This window comes from Balaenoptera borealis, assembly GCF_965194805.1.
Source record: "Balaenoptera borealis genome assembly, chromosome: 14".
In the NCBI taxonomy this organism is placed as follows: domain Eukaryota; kingdom Metazoa; phylum Chordata; class Mammalia; order Artiodactyla; family Balaenopteridae; genus Balaenoptera; species Balaenoptera borealis.
Window position 1 is genome coordinate 41,875,580 of NC_138875.1, and position 24,339 is coordinate 41,899,918.

At 39.5% G+C, this 24,339-nt stretch overlaps 1 protein-coding gene across 39 annotated transcripts in view; it reads right to left on the bottom strand.

Annotated features, from left to right (window-relative positions):
- The window catches only part of DTNA (dystrobrevin alpha), a 385,212-nt gene that overhangs the window by 132,037 nt on the left and 228,836 nt on the right, over positions 1-24,339 (bottom strand). The window lies entirely within an intron of this gene.

The following is a 24,339-nucleotide window of genomic DNA, read 5'->3' on the forward strand; positions in this document are numbered from 1 at the left end:
TACTCCAATAAAGATGTTAAAAAAAAAAAAAAGAAAATGTCAGGGAGGTAAAGACTGGCTTGTGAACTTGCAGAGTTACTGCCCTTACTACTCACTTGGTACTGTCTGTGACATTTCTTCTTTTAGTTAACTTTTTGTGTGTCTCTGTAAGGTTTTTAGGGGCAGTAACTGAAAATTTTAAATTCTTCACAGTGTCTAGCCAAATCCAGTCAACAGATACTATGTCCAGTTACTATTTATTGAACAAAAGAATAAAACAGAAAAAAAAGAGGAAAGAGAGAGAAAAGAAAAATAAGTTTTCTTTCTCCAAAATGGACTTTCAATTATATTTTCAAAAACTGACTCATAGAAGAGTGAAATTCCAATTGTATTAGTTTCAGAGATTAATTATTTGAAATAAGAGAAACCAATTTATATTTTTAAAATAATCTTGAACCATGCATTTTACAGTAAAATCTTGTCTCATGAAACAGAGGTTGAAATACATGCAAACTACATTGATGTCACCTTTTGGTCTATTCATCAATTTTGGTTAATTAACTCATAAAAGAATAATCATTAGTTACACAATAGGTATTAATTCTCACTTCTAAGTAAAATGTGTACCTTATGAGGAAAAGAAAGAAAAACTCAGTGGTGTAAAATAATGGAAAGCCTGGAAAATAATTATGAATATAAAAGCAAAAATAGCACACCTCTCATTTTCCCCCCAGAGTTTTCTGGGAAGCGGCGCAGTTGGATAAAATGGAGAATATTCATTTATTCCCCATCGATTGCAGTCATAATAGTAAAAATGGAGGCATGCCAGTTTCCAGCTTACACTGATTCCACAGAGGGACTCGTGGACACAGTGAGCTCATGAATCAAATAGGCAAAAAGCATCACTGTGGGCTCCTTAGTTTCCAATTTAACTCTGATCAGTGGGTCTTGGGATACACAATGCCTGATTATATTCTCATCGTTTTAGAAAGAAAGAAGAGCAAAAATTTCAGTAGAGGAAGGAGGAAGAGCTTTTCAGAGCTTTTTGCTTCTGAAATTGTCAAGAAGCTTGACTTTTCATGAATTTCAGTATAAGGACAGCTGCCCAGAGTCATATGGAGGAGATGAAGGGGAAAATAACCCATCTATGACAATACTAATATCACAAGGTGCATGGCTCACCAACAGGCCTGATTTGGTCAGTGTCTGTTGCTCCTTCATGTAGATGAGATGCTTACCTTAGAGTTTTACCAGAAGATTGCAGAAATGTCAAAAGTATAACAAGAACTAACAATGATAAATAAGGGATGAGCCCCGTCAGATGTTTCTTTTACTAGCACTCAGTCCCACAGGATACACAGGGTGTGTATTGTTTTCACTTATGAGAATCCATCCTTTCATTCACTTAAGAAATATTTATAATGTAGCTATAATTGGTCAGACCACTGTTAGCTTCTTGAGATCCAAAGATGAGTAAGACCTGATCCTTGCCCTGAAGAAGCTCACAGTCCAGAAGGGGAAACAAATTTTTCTAACAAATAAATATAATTTGGTGTAATATGTACTATAATGAAAGTATATACTGCTAGATATAGTAGTTTATGTATGGGAAGATTCGAAAGAGACATCAAAGAAAGGGTGACTCTGGAGCAGAGTTTTAAAGGATGAATAGGAATGTTCCAGATAGAAAAGGGTGGAGAGAGGGCAATTATAGTTAGAAAGAATCACTAAAAAAAAAAGCATGGAGCTTGAGAAAGGGTATATGGTACATTTGGCAACTGGGAATAGTTCAGTATTGCTGAGTGCAAGTGAGAGGCGAACAGGCATCTGATCTAGAAAGCCTTATTTGTCAAGCCTAGACAGTATAGGACTTTCCTACGGGAGGCTGGGTACCATCCAAGGTTTTAGCAGGGAATTGATGTACACAGATTTAGGTTTTGGCAAGATTGCTCCAGCATGTCGAGTGGAGAAAAGATTTGGGTAGGCAGGAGGGTAGGGGATAGAAACCCATGAGTAATGGAAGAGTCCAGTTAGCTGGACACTTCCATGATTCAGAAGTGAAACTAATATGTCTTATGCTAAAGGACTGACTTGAGAGAGATTTAGGACACATCTGATAGGACTTGGTGATTGGCAGGTCATGTGGAGAACAGCAGAGGAGAGGACCTCAGCTTTCGCTTGCCCGCAGCACTTCACATATATTAGAAAACATTCTGCTGAACTCATGGCACTGTGAGTTTGTAGGAGGTGAGGTCACCAAGTCACCCTTCTTCCAGCACAGTCATTAAAAGAGGCTAAAAGCTGGATAGGGAGGGCTCCACCTCTTAGCCCCTATATAGGGGGGAGGGATGAAATAACAGAGTAGAACAGTGTGGGAACCAGCAAGAAATAAAGAATACAATCCAAATGTGAGGCACAGAGTGTTGGAAGAAAAGTGCATTTTATTTTGGCATAGTGAGAAGTTCACACTGAAATATCTCATCCTTCACGACACGTCTTTAATCCAACATCATCAGTAATAAACAGACATTTCTATTACACATGACATATAAGACATTTTAAAGGTAGAAGCTTAAACTAATGGTGCCTTCCATTTGTATAACTTTCTGAAGATTATAAAATGCTTTTCCCTATAACCTGGTGAGGAAGTTGAAGAGATATTATTACTCTCAAATTCTAGCTGAAGAACTTGAGACTAGGCAGGTGAAGTGGCTGTCCCAAAAACAAAGTATTGTCTGGCAGGGCAGGAAATTGAATCCATTTTTTTTTTTGCCTTTAATTTTGAAATTCCTTGGCTAGTTTGGATTCTAATTGCCAGTAATCTTATTCCAGCTGCCACTGTTCAACACAAATGAAGATTTTCTGAAACTGATAAACTGAAAAGAAGTTGACAGAAGTTGGTGATTAACAGTCCGAAAGGAGCCTAGAGAGGAAGGGTCCACATCACTCTCAAATATCACTGAGAAATTCCTTTGAATGCTACTTCTTAATGGAATCCTCCCATTTTAAAACATCGTCGTACTGGAAATTATCATAGAGATTAAAATAATTCCCAGCATCAGGATTTATATAAACCCAGACACATATAAACACACCAACTCACACACTGATTCACACTCTCACATTTTAAATCCACAAAAGCCGACAATGTTTTTAGAAAAGTCTGGCTCTGCTTTGCTTCTGCTTCACTTTAGCAAACACGAGACTTGCAGATTTCATGTTTAGTGTGATGAGACTCTTCCCAGGCTTTATCTCCTTCCATTTGCTCCAGGTGAATGACAGGAAGATGCAGGGTCTAGCCATCACCAACTGCTGTAATCCCCAAAGTTAATAAGTGCAATGAAGGCCATTTCAAGCTCCTTTCCTCCTTTAATTGATTTATTGGTGGCGTATAAATGCTTGTTTCCATTTCTGTTAATGAAAGAAGCCTCTAGTAGAACTTTCGCAGATTTACATTCTTGTCCTAATCTCTGGCAATATAATAAAGAAGTATTCAGAGCTCTTTCCTGAGGCAAAATATAATTGCGTTTGCTTTTATCTCTTAGTCTTTTATCTAGATGAGCTCCTGAAAGTAGGAAAATGCTGTCACTAAAATAAATGGCTATAATGGGTTTCTGGCTTTGCCTTTTTCTTTGAACATCGTCTTCTGCTTTTGGAACTTGAGTTTTGTTTTTGGGGGATGAGGGGCATGAGCTCACTATTTTAGTGTCACGACCAGCTGGACTTATTATCAGGGATTTGATCTTTCCTCAGAAGTGTCCACCATAGTGATTCTCAGCTGTGGCTGCCCATCACACCAACCTGGAGACTTTACAAAAAAATACAAATACTACCCAGATCTACTGAATCTGGGGCTCAGGTGGAGCATTTGCGCTTTAAAAATGAACCATAGGCGCTCCTGATACCTACCCAGATTTGAACTAGAAATATGATGCCAGTTGAGTTTGATCATTGAACGTATTTGCACAACATTAGGCTGGAATTCTTTTTTTTTTTTTTTAATTTATTTTTTATAAATTTATTTATTTATTTATTTATTTTTGGCTGCATTGGGTCTTCGTTGCTGCACACGGGCTTTCTCTAGTTGCGGTGAGCGGGGTCTACTCTTCGCTGTGGTGCGCAGGCTTCTCATTGTGGTGGCTTCTCTTGTTGCAGAGCAAGGGCTCTAGGCACACGGGCTTCAGTAGTTGTGGCGCGTGGGCTCAGTAGTTGTGGCTCGTGGGCTCTAGAGCGCAGGCTCAGTAGTTGTGACGCACGGGCTTAGTTGCTCCGCGGCATGTGGGATCTTCCCGGACCAGGGCTCGAACCCATGTCCCCTGCATTGGCAGGCGGATTCTTAACCACTACACCACCAGGGAAATCCCTAGGCTGGAATTCTTATGTTGCTTTGTAATATGTTTCTCTACCTTGTAAGACCCACTTTAAAATGTACTTTGAGCCCAGGGAGAAGATAATTAATTCTTCAGGGAACGTAAATAGACATAAACAGATACATACATTGATATGGGTACGTAATGAGGCAAACTTTAAGAAACAGAAAATGCCATTAAAAAGTGAGAAAACCATTTTTAGCTGGAAAGAACTACTATCAGTGGTACTTTCAAGTCAGGAAGGAACCTGCTGTTCTGGGGTCAGAGGGTACAAGATATTTAAGGCCATTTGGTTTTGTTTGACTTCATTTGGCTTGGTACGAGGCTAGGACTTCTGGTCAAGAGGAGCTGGCATCACCTCCTATTAGTCAGGGTTTAAAGATTGCAGAACAGGGCTGGGAGCATCTTGGTATGGGAAAAGGGAGCCTTTTGGAAGGAAGATGATAAAAATTTGGACTCTGTCACGTGAGGTTCAAAGTTATTAGAAAGTCTTTGAAGGACTCGGGAGCCCTGCCTAAGAGCTTCATCAAAAGGACCTCAAAGATCCCTAGGGGAAACAACCACAGGGAGGGGGTCGTCTGTACTGCTGCCTTTAGCACTGCACTAGGACCTAAGATTTTTTTAGAGAACCATGTTTTATCCAGTATGATGTGCCTTTGGGACAATGGCTGTGTGTACGCACCTGTATTTCTCAAGAGCAATAGTGTTACGTGTATAGGCCCACTTGGTCATGGGGGAACCGTGGCTGACCTTAACACTGCAGCAAGAGTCTTCCCTGTTCTCCTGCTGGGTTTGCCAAATTCTTAACTTTTGGGGGTCAGGTGTTTGTTAGGAAATGACTGCCTTCCGATAGTTTGGAACCTTCTCCATTCAGTGTGGGATAATCACTGTTCATAAACATAGGTCTGTTTCTTTTCCCTACGTATCTAATAAATGAAAACAAATAAGTGAAAAATGAAAATTCCCCTCCCCCCATAATTACAAGATAATTTTTCATTAATCTCGCAATAATACCATCCCAAGGTTTTTTTTTTTAATGTATTTTTTAAAAATTAATTAATTAATTAATTTTTATTTTTGGCTGCATTGGGTCTTCATTGCTGTGCACGGGCTTTCTCTAGTTGCTGCGAGCGGGGGCTACCCTTTGTTGAGGTGCGTGGGCTTCTCACTGTGGTGGCTTCTCTTGTTGCAGAGCACGGGCTCTAGTAGTGCGGGCTTCAGTAATTGTGGCACGTGGGCTCAGTAGTTGTGGCTCGCGGGCTCTAGAGCGTAGGCTCAGTAGTTGTGGTGCACGGGCTTAGCTGCTCGGCGGCCTGTGGGATCTTCCCGGACCAGGGCTTGAACCCATGTCCTCTGCATTGGCAGGCGGATTCTCAACTACTGTGCTACCAGAGAAGTCCAGACCCCAAGTTTTTGAGTTTTGGATTTTTAAGCCTGACTTATCTCATTATAGTGGGATTATACTGTATATTATATATATATTATATACAATAGTATATATAGTATATATTATTTTACTTGCATATGTAAAAATGTGTGTATATATATATATATATATATATATATATATATACACACACACATTTATGTAAGGAAAATAGTTTGGAAAAATTTAAAGATGCAATTCAAAATTTTTTCAAGTGACTGAGTTAATTTAACTTCTCAATGAAGAGGTATTAGCTGATTAAGCAATGCAATGCTATCCAGTCCATAATTTAAGTTTTAGCCCCTTTCAATAATTTGATAAAAGATGCGGATCCTCACTCCACCAAAATGCTCATGTCCCTGGATACATAAATAAAGGAATTATAATTGCTTGCATGGTCTGGTTTAGGGGAAGAAAGCCAGAATTTAATGAGAATCAAAGGTAGCTTTATTTTATAGGAAACACTAACCATTAGTTAAAGGGAGCGGCCAATGGATGCATCCACAGAGCAGCTGCCCAGGGGAGAGGACAAGAGGCTCGTGGTGGCCTCCTCAGGCGAGGAAAACATGAAAGAAATTGAGGTGGAGCCATGATGATGCAGAGAAGACAGTGATGAACTCCTCAAGTGGTAGAAACCAAGGTGCCAGATATACAAAGTCAGTACTCAAGTGTCAGGCAGAAACTCGCCTCTGGAAATGCAGAGTGCTTTAGGACATTACCAGCATGACTCCTGGTGCTTGAAAGGATTCTAACTCACCTTTTGTTTTGGAAGATCTTAAAAAGAGTAGGAGAAAGAAATAGGTCCTCTCTTGTCCGTGTCTAATGTGCTGAGGAAACAAAACGCAACTGGGGCTGCCACTAACCATGGGCTAATTGTTATCCGGACTTCTAGGAGTGCGATTTCCATGAGGAGAATTGGGAAAAGGAAAGTGAGAATAAAAGTGTAGGGCAGAGCATTGAGCATCCAGATGTAAGCCAGGGAGGCATGCGTGCTTTAAATTTTCCATTTCTTATTTTTTTAGGGTTGGGGAGTGCTGAGTTTGGAGAGGTGGAAAAGGGAGAGGCAGGTAAGTAAATTGTTTTCTGCAAGAGGATGAGAAAATCAGACTTTTTCTGGGAGAAGAAATAGTAATAGTAGTAATAATAATAATAATTTCCACAATACTATATAAAACAATTAACTATTTTACAAAAATGCATACTAGGTACCAAGCATTATGAAGGACACCATAATGTTGGTGTATTTACTCTTCCCATCTTACTGATGTGGAAACTGAGCTTCAGAGAGATTAAGTAATTGCCCAGGTGATCAATTTAGGACTTAAAACCAGACATGTCTGACTATAGAGTACACTGGGCTTCTTAAGAAAGACCAAAATGGAATTGTATGAAATAAGATTCAAGGCAACGGCTCTTTTTTTCCTGCGGGTAATGGTGGTGGGACGTTGCCCACACATACACACACTGAAATGGACTAAAGCATAACTGAAGACATACATTAGTGGATGCCAAGGCGAGCTGGGCAGGATGGAGTTGATGGGCTGTGCGATGCCACAGTTTTGCTAAGGAAAGAGACTTGTGCATCATAAAATGCCTGTATCCTCTTCATCCCCCCATCGTTTTCTTCCATCTTTCCTGTTTTCATTTGATTCCCTCTTTCTCTGATCCAGACTTCCCTTCTTGCCCTTTCTTTTCCTTTCCTTAACTCTGTTCCTTTAATCACTTTCTGCATTTCTATGTGTATTAGGGAATATGATTCCCACCAACAAAACAGACAGTTCTTAGCTTGAGAAAGAAAGACCAAGGCAGGAACAGTGGGGAAAGAAAACAAAGTTATATGATGAATAAGTTCTAAGGATCTAATGTACAGCATGGTGACTGTGTTAATAATACTGTGTTTTAAACTTGAAATTTATTAAGAGAGCAGATCTTAAGTGTTTTCATCAAAAAAAGTAAATATGTGAGGTGATGGATGTGTTAATTAACTTGACTGTGGGAGTCATTTCACAGTGTGAAATCATCATGCTGTGGGACTTCCCTGGTGGCGCAGTGGTTAAGAAGCCGCCTACCAATGCAGGGGACATGGGTTTGAGCCCTGGTCTGGGAAGATCCCACATGCCTCGGAGCAACTAAGCCCGTGAGCCACAAGTACTGAGCCTGCACTCTAGAGCCTGCACGCCACAACTACTGAGCCCGTGTGCCACAACTACTGAAGCCTGCGTGCCTAGAGCCCGTGCTCCGCAACAAGACAAGCCACCGCAATGAGAAGCCTGCACACTGCAACGAAGAGTAGCCCCCGCTCACCGCAACTAGAGAAAGCCCATGCGCAGCAACGAACACCCAGTGCAGCCAAAGGTAAATAAATAGAGTAAATAAATTTATTAAAAAAAATCATCATGCTGTATACTTTATATATATTATAATTTTATTTGTCAATTATATCTCAATAAAGTTGGGGGGGAAAAGAAAGAAAAACATTAGTTTTATGGCCTTAAAAATGCAAATTTCCTTGGGAGAATCAGAAAATTCACCTTAATTAATTTAATTGCTTTCTTCTTAATGCCTGGTTGTGTATTAAGATAAACACAATGAGGGGATGGCAATTTTGATTGACTGGGAAGAGGAAATAACCATGGCTCTTGGATGCTTTCTGGGGAGGTCAGGTTTGGATGATATACTTCAGAGGCCACATGAAAAAAACTTTCTTTTGAGATAAGGAAGGTGGGAGGGAAAATGGTAGAAGAGGGCTAAGATAGGTGGGAGAATGTCAATCTGACCATCACTATGTACATGTGGATTCAGAATCAATAACAAAGCATAAGAAGAAAACGGAGTTTCAAGTACAGTCCATGAAGGGTATGAACAGATCATAGGGAATGTTTACTAAATTTAAAAAAATCCCTTTCCTCCCTACTCATTCTTCTAGATGTCTCTGAAAACTTATTTGTGGCAGAACAAAGTATTTTTAAAGGGTAAGTCTCAAGAATTCTAGATGGCAGGAAGAACTATTTTGTTTTCATTTAAAATGAGAACTTAAGGGAACCCACATTCAACAACTTTTCAATCTAGTTTAATGTGTCGGTAAAAAGTGGAACAGAGGCTAACTATGGGTTCATTGTTAACTAATTGATTTAATTAATGAATATCATGTTATTTTTTTCCTTTCCCCACTCAAATTCTCTCAATGGAAACTATCTCAGGCCGATATAATATAAAACAACTCAGAAAACAGCAATGACATTGTAGGGACTTTGATGATTGCTAGCCAATAAAAGCACAGCCAAGTATATGGGGTTAATGAAAGTGCAGGCCAACATTAAATAGGCCACATGGAGAAGAAACAGAGTGTAGGAACAGCCAAAAGTTATGGCTGCAAGATCCCCAGGAGCAAACAATGGCATTCTGAACACGAGGGTCCTTTCCCTGAGACAAGGCTTGACTGGTACGACAGGAGTACAGAATGGAGAGAGAAGAAACAGAGGCAGCCCTTATTTCTTGCTTCAGGATCTGTTTCTGTAAATTATAATGCTCTGAGTTATGTCTCTTCTGTTGAAGAGAATTTTATTTGAAATTAAGGAATGTCTGCAAGAAATCTCTGTTTCTTGAGAGAGCCATGGCTCTAAGCTGGTACTGGCCAAGAATCTCAGTGGGGAAGAATAGCCGGTGGGAAGGCGCCTTCTTTATTTGTCTGGAATCAGGCAGGGCCTCTGAATCATCTTGTTGAAGATGAATGCCTGGGTTATGTAGCAGGAAGGGACTCTGAGATTCATTCATTGATAATAATAACAATAATAGTCAACACTTATTAAGTGCTTACTATGTGTGGGTAGCTCTGAACTTAGCATTTTCCATGAATCATCCAATTTATTTTTTATCGTAACTCTGAGATAGGTCATATTATATTACCCTGTTTTTTATTTATTTATTTATTTATTTTTGGCTGCATTGTGTCTTCTTTGCTGCACGCGGGCTTTCTCTAGTTGCAGTGAGCGGGGGCTATTCTTTGTTACGGTGGCAGGCTTCTCATTGTGGTGGCTTCTCTTGTTGCGGAGCACAGGCTCTAGGCACGTGGGCTTCAGTAGTTGCAGCACATAGGCTCAGTAGTTGTGGCTCGCGGGCGCTAGAGCACAGGCTCAGTAGTTGTGGTGCACGGGCTTAGTTGCTCCGCGGCATGTGGGATCTTCCCGGACCAGGGCTTGAACCCGTGTCTCCTGCATTGGCAGGCGGATTCTTTACCACTGAGCCATCAGGGAAGTCCCTACCCTTTTTTATAGATGGGAAAAGCAAGGTTGATGAGATAGATAGAATAATGGCCCCTCAAGGATGCCCACATCCTAATATCCAGAATTTGTGTATATGTTACTTTATGGCAAAAGGCACTTTGCAGATTTGATTAAGGATCTTGAGATGGGCAGGTTATCCTGCAGTATCTGGGTGAGCTCAATGGAATTATGAGTCCTTTAAAGGAAAGGAGAGACACTTTGAAGACAGAGGAAAGGCCCACAAACCAAGGAATGTAGGCAGACTCTAGAAGCTGGAAAAGGCAAGGAAATGGTTTCTTCCTTTCCAGACAGGAAGTAACCTGCTGACATCTCGATTTTAGACAGTCAGACCCGTTTTGGACTCCTGGGCCTCCAGAACTTTAAGGTAGTACATTTGTGTCATTTCAATTAAGCCACTCAATTTGTGGAAATTTGTTACAGCAGCCATAAGGACCTAACATAGTTGAGAAAGATTAAAAAACTTCCACAAGGCCACGTTGCTGGTAGCCGCAGAACCAGGATTTGTACTTCAGGAATCTCTCTAGAGGCCATATACCCAGACACCATGCTGTTCTCCCTCCCTGTTCCACCCTAGACTCCACTAGCTCTGAAATATCATTTATTCATTTATTGAGCCCTACTTGTGTTAATTCCTAATTTTCATGATCTTTTTTAATCCTCAAGTCTGGAGGCATTATTATCCCCATTTTACAGATGAGGAAAGTGAGGCTTAGAGATTTTGAAGAGCTGAAATTTAAACTTAGGTTTATCTGATTGACTTTCATTACTAGCTTTTAGTTTTTTCATCCTACTTCCACATCCTTTGGACCAAGATTTATTGAGCATTTGCTAAATGCCATCATAAAACACAAACTTAAATTTGAGTAATTTGCCCTCAGTAATTCTTGAACGCATCTAGATGGCTTACATAGGAGTCACTATATTAGCTACGTTCTAGGAATAGTCCACTCCAGAGGGTTAGTGGGGGAATCCATGGACACAAGCCCTTTCAATCTCAAGGGCTTCCTGATTGTAATTAAACAGGTTATACTCTGATCCCATCTATATTAATACATCGAATTAGCTCTGATTGCTTAATTAATATGGTCAAATATTTTACTAAATAAAGAATATTTTCAGATTATTAAAATACACAATCATACATAAGACTATCACAATAGGAGAATCATTGGAACCCCCAATCTACCACATACCAAAACTCATCTGGATGAGAGAATACCCTGCTTATAACAGAATATTCTGAAACATGAAAGTAGCTAGTTAACCAAAGGCTGTGAAAATGAGATGCCTGCTACTGGGAACTTTATGACCCCCAAGTCAGTACCACACTGAATTACATTAACCTAATTAAAAGAGCACATTCTTTTATTACATTATGTTATTCTTATGATAATATAAAGGACAAAGTGATATACAATATAATTATGTAGAAAACGGACCTGCCCAGAGAACCAGAAAACACAGTTAATTTTTGAATCATAATCCCCCAAGTTAGTGCTTGTAAAAGGAACAAATAAAACACACACACACACACACACACACACACACACACCGTGCTTCTCTGACTCACTATGCCCATACTTCGAAGTACCCCCCACTGCACAGACACAGCACTAGAAACAGTCAGTGATGCAAAAGTAAGAACTGAACAGAACGTTTTTAGCAAAATAGCATTAACACCACGGTGGACACACTTTTGAGGTTATAAACGTTACTCTTGTGAGGCATCACTGTGTCCAACCCTGCGACTCTGTGAATACTGAAAGCAAGTGTTCCAGATTCACGCTTCAGTGTCTGCATTTATGGAAACAAGTCTCCCTGACCCTTGTGAGAACACAGCAAAGGGTAATGAGTAGCGGGCTCAGTATCCTGGACTGAACAAGCAGTTCTTTTTGAACAAAGGCTTTTGCTGAAGGGCACTCAAGCCATTTCCTGATGTTCTGGGCACACAGACCAGGCCCCAGCATTTCACTGTCATTCAATGCACGGGAGCAGTGATGCATTTAAAAGCACCTTAGTGACTTCAAAGACTTAATGAACCTAAACTACTACCTGGAAATGATTAGGCACTGAGAGAAATAACTACTAAAAAACTGTCCTTTTAAAAAGCTCCAAAAAAGCTTTTGAAAGGGATTTTGGGACTTAGGAAGTTTACTACATTTGACCAACAGTATCCTTTGAGCTCACATAGCATAGAAATCCATCTCAGAGATGCTCCCTTCCAGCTGTGAGCTGTAACATTATTAGGCTTGAAACGTGCAGTGCATCAGTTCTGTCGCTTAGACAGTTACATAAAGTCAGACCATTTCAAATAAAAGAAGTCAGAGCCTGCACAACATTTCAGGGGCAAACAAAAACTGTGTGTAAATCAAGGATTCAGACCAAGAAGTTCCTCCTCATGACCTTCCCATTTGCAACATGTGTCTGTACTACTGTTTCTCCACTTTGTGGTGTCACTTGGTGAGAACAATGACACTCAGTCAGAAGTCAAATGATAGTGGTCCAAGGCTGCAGAGTGAAGTAGCAAAATCAAAAATGTAAAGTTCTTGGGTCCTGGTTAGAGACGCGTTTCAGGACAACTGCCTTCACAAGGTCATGACACTTTTTCTCTCTTCTGCTTTACAGATATACTTCTTTGAGCCAGTCACTTGAGTGTAAAAACTCTCTAGAGAACTCCTATCAAGAAATGAATAGGGGGTGTTACGGAAGGAAGGGGGAGTGAAGGATGAGAACCTCAAAGTTCACATGTGAGTGTCACAGAAATCCTTCCAAGCCAGCAAGTCATTGCCCTGTGGCTCCATTTGTCTGAAATTGTTTTGAAATTGATTTATTGTTCCCTAAGGTCCATTAATAGTCTGCAAAGCAGCCAAGCTAATGAGACCTTGAAATGACAGAGCGTTTTCAAGTTTGATGTGCCTTTATTCATCCAAACTTTAGGATTATGCCAGTATTTTATGGAGGCACGTAGAGGGAAGACTCTTTGTGATGGTGACCAATAAAAAGAGAACTGCACCTCTCGCCTCCAAACAGAAAGGAAAAAATTAACGGTCATTTTTAGTTTTTAAATTTGTCACTTAGAAGTATGAAAACGTGTTTATTTTTAATATAGAGGCTGCTATATCCTAATCCTGCAGAATTAGAGGCAGGCGTTTTTTAGTTCAAGAAGTTCAAGCTAATTATGCAGCTTTTCTCTGCAAAACTTGTCAGGAGTTATTTGGAAATTTGATCAGGAAAACTTTCTCCGGCATAGCATCCTGTACTAATCCTTCATTAATGTGTCACTCATTGCTCTGGGCTCTCAGAACCAGGACCCTCCCAGGACTGTAAACACTGCACAAAACCCTAGATATAAGGGCACTATTATTAGATCAGCAGTTCTTACTGTCAAATGTTTTCCCCCCACAGACACAGTAGACCCCTAACAGTAGAGGGGAGGGATTCGGCAGACCAGGACAGCAGCTAGAAGGAGAGAATAAAGAGGAAACAGGAGAGAGAGGAGCTAAAGGAGGGTGACAGACTCAACATCAAAAAGGTGTCCAGGCTTAGCGTGGTTTGCTTGGTAGTCTGGATTGTTAGTAAACCATACGTTTTGAATGGCAAACAATCAATGTGGACACCTTTGTTTTGAAAGAAGCAGACACACCGCGCTGTTTCATTTCTGAGGTCTGGGTTACCCTCCTCACTAGCCGAGCCTGCACTGTGCGCCTTCCTTGGTTTAGATGTTGTGCTTCTATTATGACAGCTCGGGATTACATGAGCTAATCTAGTAGACACACCTGTTGTGTCTAATGGCCTCTGTAGTAAACTAAGATGCATTTTGGAAAATGGCAAGTAAATGCAGGATGGACTTCCCACTGACTTCAGTTTAAATCCAAAGCCTTTAAATGGCTTTTGTAGGTCCTGAGCAATCTGGCTCCTAGGTTCACCCTAAGCCCATGTCGCTCTGCCCACTCGCTGCACTGTAGTCACACAGACCTCTGGGCCTTCCTTTCTGCTGATTCCTTTCCCTGGAATATTCTCTCTTCTCTTCCCCTTGCATATCCCAACCCCTCTCAGCCCCAATCCTGGCCAGCTCCCATTTGCAACACTACACCAGGGTACCCTTTCCTAATTTCTCTAATACATCCTAGCTAACTCTTTCATAATGCCCTCCTAATTTACTTGTGTAACAGTTATCACAATTATAGTCATAAAATATTTTATGAAATTGTTTTTGGTGTCTGTATTACTCATAAGACGATCAGTGTTGTGAAGGCATACACCATATCCGTGATGTTCATTAGTACTGTAACCACGCAGAACTCCATTGGGCCTTCCCAGGACAGACCCCTCCCACCATGTTCTCTGCCTGTCTCTTGTTTGTAGAAAAGCTGTAGTGTCCCAGGCCTCCCCTGAGTCACAGAAGCCTGGCTCAAGAATTAATGATTGAAAAGATGTGAACATGTGGTGACAAAAAGAGGACCAGGACCTCTTGGTAGGTCCTGGAGACCAGGAGACCAGTAGGACCAGGAGAACTGGTAACAATTTAAACAGTAAATCAGCCATATGGCAGTCACAGAATCTTTAGTTCCTCCCTGAAGTACAAAGATAACAGTATCTGATGCATATTCCTGAGTTGTTTTACAGACACTAAAACCCTCATCAAATGGAAGAAGTTAACTACAAGATGACCACGAGCACGTAGCCCCCAGACTGGCTAGAGCCTGAGAATTGATAATGTTAACACGTGACACAACACCACCCTGTTACCTCACCATCAACCAATCAGAGAACTGTGCACGAGTTGATCATACATCCTGTGACTCCCCTTCCTCACCTTGCCTTTAAAAATTCTTCCCTGAAACCCAACGGGGAGTTTGGGGTTTTATTTTTTGAGCATTAGCTGCCCACACTCCTTGTTTGGCACCTGCAATAAATGCTGCACTTTCCTTCGCCACAACCCGGTGACAGTAGATTGGTTTTACTGCTCATGGGCAAGCGGACTAAGTTTGGTTCGGTAACAGTACCACTAGTGCCTAGAATAAATGAAAGCAGGGAGAGTTACACTGACTGCTGGCCATTCAGGGGGCTTACACTTCATAGAGGAGAAAAAAAAGGAGCTGTGGGAAGATTCTTGTGCACAGGAGTTAAATAATGCAAGCAGTGATTACAGACTATTAACCTGAAAGTAAGTACACGGGATGAATTGGGGATGGGGAAAGACTAAACAGCTTTGGAGGATTTGACCTAGAAGCACTGGCAGTGGAACTCACAGCTGAGAGCTATTCCTAAGAACGGGGAGGCTTCCTCTCTGAGTAGCCTTTGGTATATGTTCTGTAAGAGGGAGGACAGTGACTTTGATGGGTCAGTTGTTGCTAAGAGAAACTGCTTAGAAATAAAATGAAAAAAATCATTCACTTCTGCTCTGATGGCTTCAAGTATATTTTTAAGAGATGGGGAGACAGGGTGAAGAACAAGAGACCATCTTAGAAGAAATAATTAAAAATTCACCTAAGTAAGTGAAGTTTCATGGTTATTTCACAAAATAATTTTGCACACATAGATCATTTAAAATTTTAAACTGTATGCTGTTTCTGGTTGTGAACTTAGATAACTTTCATAGGTACAATCTGAATCTCCCTAATAAATGCTAGCGTTTTGATGAGTAAGATAGTCTTAAAAAACATACAGTCCTATTTCAGCTAAGCCCCAAATGGTCAATTTTGGATAACTCTTACTATTTTCAAAGAAGTCAAATAGTCTTCAAATACTAATACTTTCACTATACAACTGTTTAAAATGAATACAAATTAATTTTTTCTACTCCCCAGTTTTGAATTGAGCTGATTTCTTCCCAAGCCAAAGAAAGTGAGACATGTCACCTGTGGTAATTTATGCCATTCTTGACAAAACTGAGGATGTTTGGCAAAGTAGGAAGATCAAATTATAGGAGGAACAAGTAGAGAATCATTTTTCCAAATTTTGTCATTTTTAAAATCAGATTATTTTTAATTTTTCAAAATTTACTACTGAATTTTCTACCACTACTTTCAAACAAGACCTATATTCAAGCAATGTGGTTGATTTGCTGTGTTTTTTGCAAAAATGTACTATGAATATTTTTGAAAGTTCATAATATTATTCTTATTGTAAATGTGCAATGAATAGCTTAGGGGCATGTGGGCAAATCTTTTTTTTTTTTAATTGAAGTATAGTTGATTTACAATGTTGTGTTAGTTTCAGGTATACAGCAAATGTTTTTTAATCCCAAGAAATTCAAGGCATTGAAATGAAAACTTAAATTTCAGAATACTCAGATTTTTACCCTTATAAAGCTGTCTCCATCTTCTCTGTCCAGCCTAGTGGTTTTAGAACCTGGAGTTCAATTCTGTCTGTATAATCTTTCATTCTTCTCCCCTTAACTGTGACTTCATTTGAAGATCCATGACACAATGGCAATGGAACGCAATTCAATTCCCCACTTGGTGACAACTGCTTACTATTATACCAAATGGAAATGTATATCTTACAATGTTTTGCCTGGATGGATGTAGTCACATTAATTATGGCTTACCTACAATTTATTTGAAAAGATTCTCCTCCAGTCTTTAGAAATGAAGTCTCTAACACATGGAAACAAATGATAGTGTACACGCATGTAAGTGCTGTGTGCAAATGTTCATTAGGGAAAGTAACATTTTAGAATTTAACGTGGTTTTGCTCTCTTGTAAGTATAAATTTTATCAGTGTTAACAGCCAATCTGAAGGTACAACTATAGTACTACACCATTAGAGCTTATGAGCACGGTCCACGTGCAGGGCATTGAACCAGAATTTCCAATTCCATGGCATAAATGTCCCCTAGGTATATTTGCTGTTAAGTTAATTCTGTATACTGAACACTATTTCCCATTGATTTCAATTTTTAAATGAGAAAGAAATTCCAGAAGTAGTAAGGTCATAGGAAGTAGTCTTGGGAGTGGGGTGGGGTGAGGATCCTGTATGATATAATAAAATGAGGCAGAGATGAAGGTGAGAAAGTGGCTACTTTCTCATGCACTGCTTTAGAGCCTTTTGTGAACAGAACACTTTAAAAATTAGGCTTAGGAGGAGCCAGGCCAACTGGCTGGCAAGTGGAATTGCCAGAGTGTGTGCTCTAGCATGAGGCGAGGCAATGAAGTAATTCAATGAATTTTCAAGAGCCATACTACTACTACTACTAATAATAATAATTGCAGCACTATTTACAATAGCCAAGACATGGAAGCAACCTAAGTGTCCATCGACAGAGGAATGGATAAAGAAGATGTGGTACATATATACAATGGAATATCACTCAGCCATAAAAAAGAATGAAATAATGCCATTTGCAGCAACATGGATGGGTCTAGAGATTATCATACTAAGTGAAATAAGTCAGAAAGAGAAAGTCAAATAACATATGATATCACTTATATGTGGAATCTAAAATATGATACAAATGAACGTATTTACAAAACAGAAACAGACTAGCAGACTTAGAAAACATGGTTACCAAAGGGGAAAGGCGGTGGGTGGGGGAGGGAAAAATTATGAGGTAAACCCTATACTCCAATATAAAATAAAAATTAAAAAACAACAAAAAATAATAATAGATAAACAGCGAAAATATTCAACTCTATTTATAAAGCCTTTGTGTTCTTAGTGTATGATGCTCACCCCCCATTCTCGAATGGTGTTATAAGCCTAGTATATAAGGTTGCCAGATTTAGCAAATAAATTTAAAGATACATATATATACATATATATACACACATATGTCTCAAATATTCCATAGGCCATACACATATGAAAAAATTATTTATTATTATCTGAAGTTGAAATGTAACTGCATATCCTTTTTTTTTATCTGACAGTCCTACTAACATAACACTTCAGACTCAGAAAATATTTAGTGGGTGATTTAATTTTCTTCACTTTGGATTATAGAAGAGTCTCTTCCCCAGCTTGCTGATTTTTATTTTTGCCACGGACTCTTTTCTTCAAATTAATTCCTCAACTGGAGCCAAGCATTTCAAACAGATAATAGGGAGTTGCTCTGGCAGGAGAAGGAGGGCAGATCCTAGCTCACTCGGGCTCCAACCTGCGCTACTGTCTGAAATCCATTTCCTTAGGCCAGACTCCTCATTTTCAGATGAGAAAAGAAGGCCCACAGAGGAGGGTGACTGTAAATCCAGCGTCTTTGCTCTGCAATGTGCTGTCACTGCGGATAGAGGCAACCTTGCAGTAGAGGAATGAGTTATGTTCCTGAAGTTAATTTAAAAGCTTCATTACAGCACAGAACCCATTTTCCTGTTCAGAAAATGCTGGAACATTAAAGTTAGATTATTAGGTGATCCCACAAGGTAGCTAAAAAGCAAATGATCTGCCACGGAAGAATATTAGGGAAAAAACCCCAACTATTTCACATAAATTATGGGGAAGATAGGTTTTCCCAGACTAGTCTGAAAAACCTAATGATCATGGTTTGTGTGAATGAGGCAAAATGGAGGTTGAGAAACAAATATTTTGTCTGTTTTTCAGCTTCAGGGAGGCTAATAAACCCAATAAGAATAGGAAGGAGACTAATATGCTGTGGAGAGAGCAGAAAATGCAGAGAGAAACAATGGAGTCTCTGCTAAATTTTCAAAACTCTTAGACAGCTCACAACATTCTGAGAACATCTTACATGCCTTCTCCATCCCTCACCTGCTCTGTCACTTCTTGTAATGTCACTAACTCTAAAGAAAGAGAAAAGTCCTCCACACATAACATCTTTCCATTTATTCATTCATCTACCCATGAATGCAGTGAAGAGTTAACTATGTGGGCCAGGCCCTGTGTGAGGCATTGGGACACAGTGGGAAACAAGACAGAAATCGTTTCTGCCCTCAGGGAATTTATAGTCTTATGGGGGAGACAGACATTAAAATATGATGGCAAAAATAATTATTATAATTGTGATACGTGATATCCAGAGAAGTACAGTTACTACAAACACTGGCTACCTAATACAGAAACGTCATCATCACCATCATCATTTATTATGCATTTACTATGTGCAAAGTATTTTACATCCCTTATATCTAAAATTCAAACAAATCTTGGAAAGGAGCAAAGTAGGTATTACTATTTTAAAAAGATAATGGAAAACTCCCTTTTTTCTATGTATAACCTTGACTATCTTCTGAGGAGGCCATTTGTTCTGCAAGCAGCTTGATGTATTTGAGAATGAAAGTTTGGAACAGGGACAAAAGAGAGCTAAATCTTTCTGCATAGTGGGAAGGAAAATATTTGCAGTTTCTAGGAAACAATCTGGAGGCCTATGTGAGGGATGAAACAAGGGAAAAGTAAGACAGAGGTTGCTGCAGAGATGAAAAAGGCCGTGTGCTTCCGCCCCGCTGCCCAGGCCTACCGGTCCTTGCCAACCCCAAACCTGCAGTGAAGTTACTAGACACTCAGTGTGAGTGGATTCTCTGGTGGACACTGGTGAGGAGGCACTCACAATCTGATAAAGGGGGAAAAGAGAACACAGCAGCCTACTGTTGGAACCAGACAAATAACAGGTTTGGGGGTACTAACCCCCAAGAATCCCCAAAGCTGGTGGGTAGGGGTTAGACTTACACATTGGTTCCCACCAACTTGATCTGATTCCCCCAAGAGGATAGGAAGTCCCAGCTGACAACTGGCTTATCCAAATGAGGGCATGTAGACTCAGAGAGGTCCCAGAGCTAGTTACTGTGTGAACATTACATTTGAACCTAAATCTGACTGCAAGGTCTTTACTCTTCCTACTTCATCACACTTCCTTAGTTTTGTCAAGAAGGGGCCACAAGGCAATACTACTCATCCTCTATGTGTCAGTGAAAAATGTTGCCTCCCATCTCAGTAAACAAAGGATGTTGCAGCCATCAAGCCATCACATTACAGCTGTCCCGACGGTAAGCTCTGAGGAAACTGAGGGTGGAAACAGGATGCCCACCAACAGCCGCTGCAGGCAGCCCCAGTGATGGACCCTGAAGAGACTCAGGGTGAGAAGCACAGGATACTGGCCCCAGATAGCATATCAAAGGAAGGATTTCAGTGAGCTCAGACTCTTGCATTTTCCCATACATATAACACGCTAAATTCCTTAACTTGAGATATCTGGTTTTCTTTAATTTACAGTTATCTTTTGATGTTCCGACTCCCTGGTTTTTGTTGTAAAAACTCCTACATATCTTGGATCCTCCCTTACCTCTTTGGATCAGTCCCTCAGAGCTATCTGAGAAATAAGTCCTCTTAAGTCCTCAGTTTTGTCTGCTAAATAAAACATAATTCTCAACTTTTAGGTTGTGCATTTTTTTCAGTTGACATATGGCTCTGGAAGGAATTAGCTCCAGACTGAGCAAGGTACAGACTGGCCATACTCACTTCAGAATCCCCAGCAATTGTGTATTGCTTTAATGCTTAGTGTTCAAATCACTTTTATATACATTACTTAATGAATGGAATTTTACTTCTTCTGAATGGAGTACTACATAAACTGTGCTAAACAAACCCTAAGGATTTTTTAGTGCTTTTTACTATAAATTACTCTTCTAGTAGTTTCCTCATGGGCATTATCTACAATGTGCAGCTTTGCCAAACACAGACTTTACTTGGGGAGCAAATGTGGAGCTTGCATCTGCTGTGCCAGTGGACAGACTTTAAGAGTGACTTGTATGTCCTGTAGGCTTTGGAAAGAAAAATGGGGACATAACGTCCTGGCTCGAGCAAATGACTACATTTATTTTTGGAATTGTTTCTTGGAACTGTGGGGAGATGAGTTTTTTCATGCAGAACCAAGGACAGGAAATAAGAAAGTTAAGGAAATGCAAACCTTGAGGCCTTAAAGCTTTACTAAACTTATCTAGTGTGTCTGGAGGCTTAATCACTAGGTAGAGTAAATCCTCAGCAGGTATAAATAAACTTAGGTTCCTATTAGATTGTCTGCTTTGGTTGGGGAACTGCCAGACCTGCAAAGACCTTTATTCCAGGTGGCTATTTATGTCTCCCCACCTTGAATTTCTCCTGTCTTTTCTTTGTGTCCTCATTTAGGTTGTGTTAACTTTTATATCTTTGAGAGTACCTAGTATGCTGTTGAAAATACTCTTTGAATGCCAAACACAGAATGTGCCTAAGCTTTTTCAAAAAAGTTTAGAAATTTGAGTGTGTAATTCTTTTAATAGATTTGAATACTACACACAAATTTAACGTACAGAAAATATCCAACATTTTACGGAAGGCACATGATCTGACATACTTTTCTCAAAGCAGTGCTCTCAGGGGAGATAGGACAACTGGTTACTTAGATGTATAATTTGGAACGGATTATAGCCTTTGTTTTGCCATTGCTCAAACATGAAACACAGATTGTCTCTCTATGGCCCTTGATTGCAGATGAAGCAGCCAGAGGCGCTTACAACATTTTGGAGGGGAGGTTTGGCTGTGTGTGAGACATATCTTAGTTCAAATCTCTCCACTGCATGTTCTTGGGCAAATAACAAGTTTTCCTTACTCTCAATTTCCTTCTTTGAAATCTCAAGAAGAAAATTTACCTTATAATTTAATTCCGTGAGGATTGAATGAGGTAATTCTGTCAAATGTCTGGTATGGTACCTATTTGTTTCTGTCACTGACATCTGTCAGACTGTCCTTCCAACATGTCCTTTCCTCCTTTTCTCCCGTAACCTCTCTTGGAATCATTCCATGTGATGCTGTGGGGCTGACTTGACTGAACCAGGTCAGAATACCCCACAACCCCGGACAGGGTGACCATTCAGGACCATGAGCACAACCCAAGCCAGCCTCGGCCACTTACTTGCTGGAACCTTGGTTGCGTTACTGACAAAAATTCCCTGCTGGGGATACAAAGAGGGTGGTACGCGATTTGGGGCTGCTGGCCCAGCAGCCATCCTACCTTCTGCTTGGAAAGCCCTTGTCCAAGAGCTAGTGGAGCCACACGAGCTGGTTATAATGTTTGAGTAGGACTCATGGGGAATAGAGCCAAGCAGAGCCTGGAAAAAGGAAAAGCTGGAGCTTTGGGGATATCCTCTGTGTCTTTGGCTCTAAACAAGTCTGAAGCTAAGTGTACTTGGACTCTTTTTACTTACATCTGCCTATTCCTCCGTTTAACCTGGTTGGAGTGGTTGGTATTTCTCGCTCCTGCAGCAGGAGGGGTCTATTATAATTCCCTTCTGTGTTTTTGCATTACTTTTCACAAATTAGGGAGGGCCTTGTTTTTCCTTCTCCCTCTCAAAATATTTTTTTCCCTGAATCCTTACTATTTAGAAAAATTCCAAAAATTATACAAAAGAAAATGAAAACCATCCTATTAATGCTTTGTTGATATCCTTCTTGCTTCTTTTCTAGATAAAGTTGCATTCACATTGAGTACTCAATTTCAAATTCTGCCTTTATAACCCAATTTATATCACAGCATTGCAAAAGTAGTACATATCCACTGAAGGAAATTTAGAAGATACAAGAAAGTAAAGAAGAAAAATTAATCTATTACCCATAGATTAATCATTACTAACATTTTGATTTCTGTCTTCCTCCCTCCCTTCCTCTTTCTCTCTCTCTCTTTCTTTCGTTCCTTTTTAATTTCAATATCAGGATTAGATGGTAGATGGTGTTTTATAAAAACTAAATTCTCTCTTACTAAACACTTCTATAACACATTTTATTTTATTTTTAATATATTTTATTTATTTATTTATTTATTTGGCTGTGTTGGGTCTTCGTTGCTGTGCACGGGCTTTCTCTACTTGCGGCGAGTGGGGGCTGCTCTTTGCTGTGGTGCACGGGCTCTAGGTGTGCGGGCTTCAGTAGTGTGGCACGTGGGTTCAGTAGTTGTGGCTCACGGGTTCTAGAGAGCAGGCTCAGTAGTTGTGGTGCAAGGGCTTAGTTGCTCTGCGGCATGTGGGATCTTCCCGGACCAGGGCTCGAACCCGTGTTCCCTGCATTGGCAGGCGGATTCTTAACCACTGCACTACTAGGGAAGCCTTATAACACATTTTAAATGGTTTCCATCATATGGATGTACCATAATTTAATTTATTAAATAACTTCTTAAATTTATTAAATAATTTATTTAATTTATCCATTGTTGGGCATTTAGTTTTTAAAAATTACATTATTTTAAATAATTCAGTGATTAATATCCTTGTTTATAAATTTTTGTGCAAAAGCATTTCCACTTCAAATTCTCTAAAAGCACAATTACCAGATTAATGCTTAGAAGTCAATTAAAAATATTATTGAACTGCTTTCCAGAAAATTTGTAGTAATTTCCACTCCTACCAATAGTTTATACTATAGGATTTGCATAGGATTTCCTAACTATGGAATGACTTTAGCTATTCATTTTCCTGTTATAAGACTTTTGGTTGTTTCCAATTTTTTCACTGCTATAAATAATTCTAAAAAGGAAGATGTCTGCACATAAATCTTTGTATCCCTTTCAGATTATTTCTTTGGGTGATTCCAAGAATGAAATTTTTATCAAAGGGTGTAATTATTTTCAAAGTCATTCATACTTACTGATACTGCCAAATTTTTCCAGAATGATTGTATTAATTTGTACTTCTACCAGTAAAATATGAGAAGGGCTTCCAACTTCACTAACATTACATATTACCACTTTCAAAGTAAAGCAAAACGACCCAACAACAAAATATCTAAAAATATCTAAAAACATTTGCTAATTTGAAAGGAGTTACAGCTTTATCTTATTTTTAATCTCTTCGATCAAAAGTGAAGTTTAGTATATTTCATATATTTTTACTTTCACTTGGTTGTAAACTACCTATTTATGTCCCTTTCCCATTTTACCTCTGTCTTAGTGTTTTCATACATATTTTACCCAAGTTCTTTACAGACATTTCCATTTTATGAATTATTTCTATTATGTTTTATATATACTCTTCTACATTAGGACACTGAACTTTCCCTGACAGGTATACCGTCTGCATATAACATATGCCATATTTCTACACAGGGAGGCAATTCTGGGCTGCCTTAAACTGGGATAACGGTGTCTACCTCTTAGGACTGTTGTGAGGATTAACTGATGTATCAGATATACAATTTTCCATGCCTTGCCTATAGCAAGGGATCTTATATTTAAGGTTAGAATTACTTGTATATTTTCCTTGACTATCATTTAATCTATCATTTTAATGACATTTTTTGATATGCAGAAATTTAAAATGTTATTGTCAAATATAACTTTTTTCTATTATGAATCTTCATTTCTATA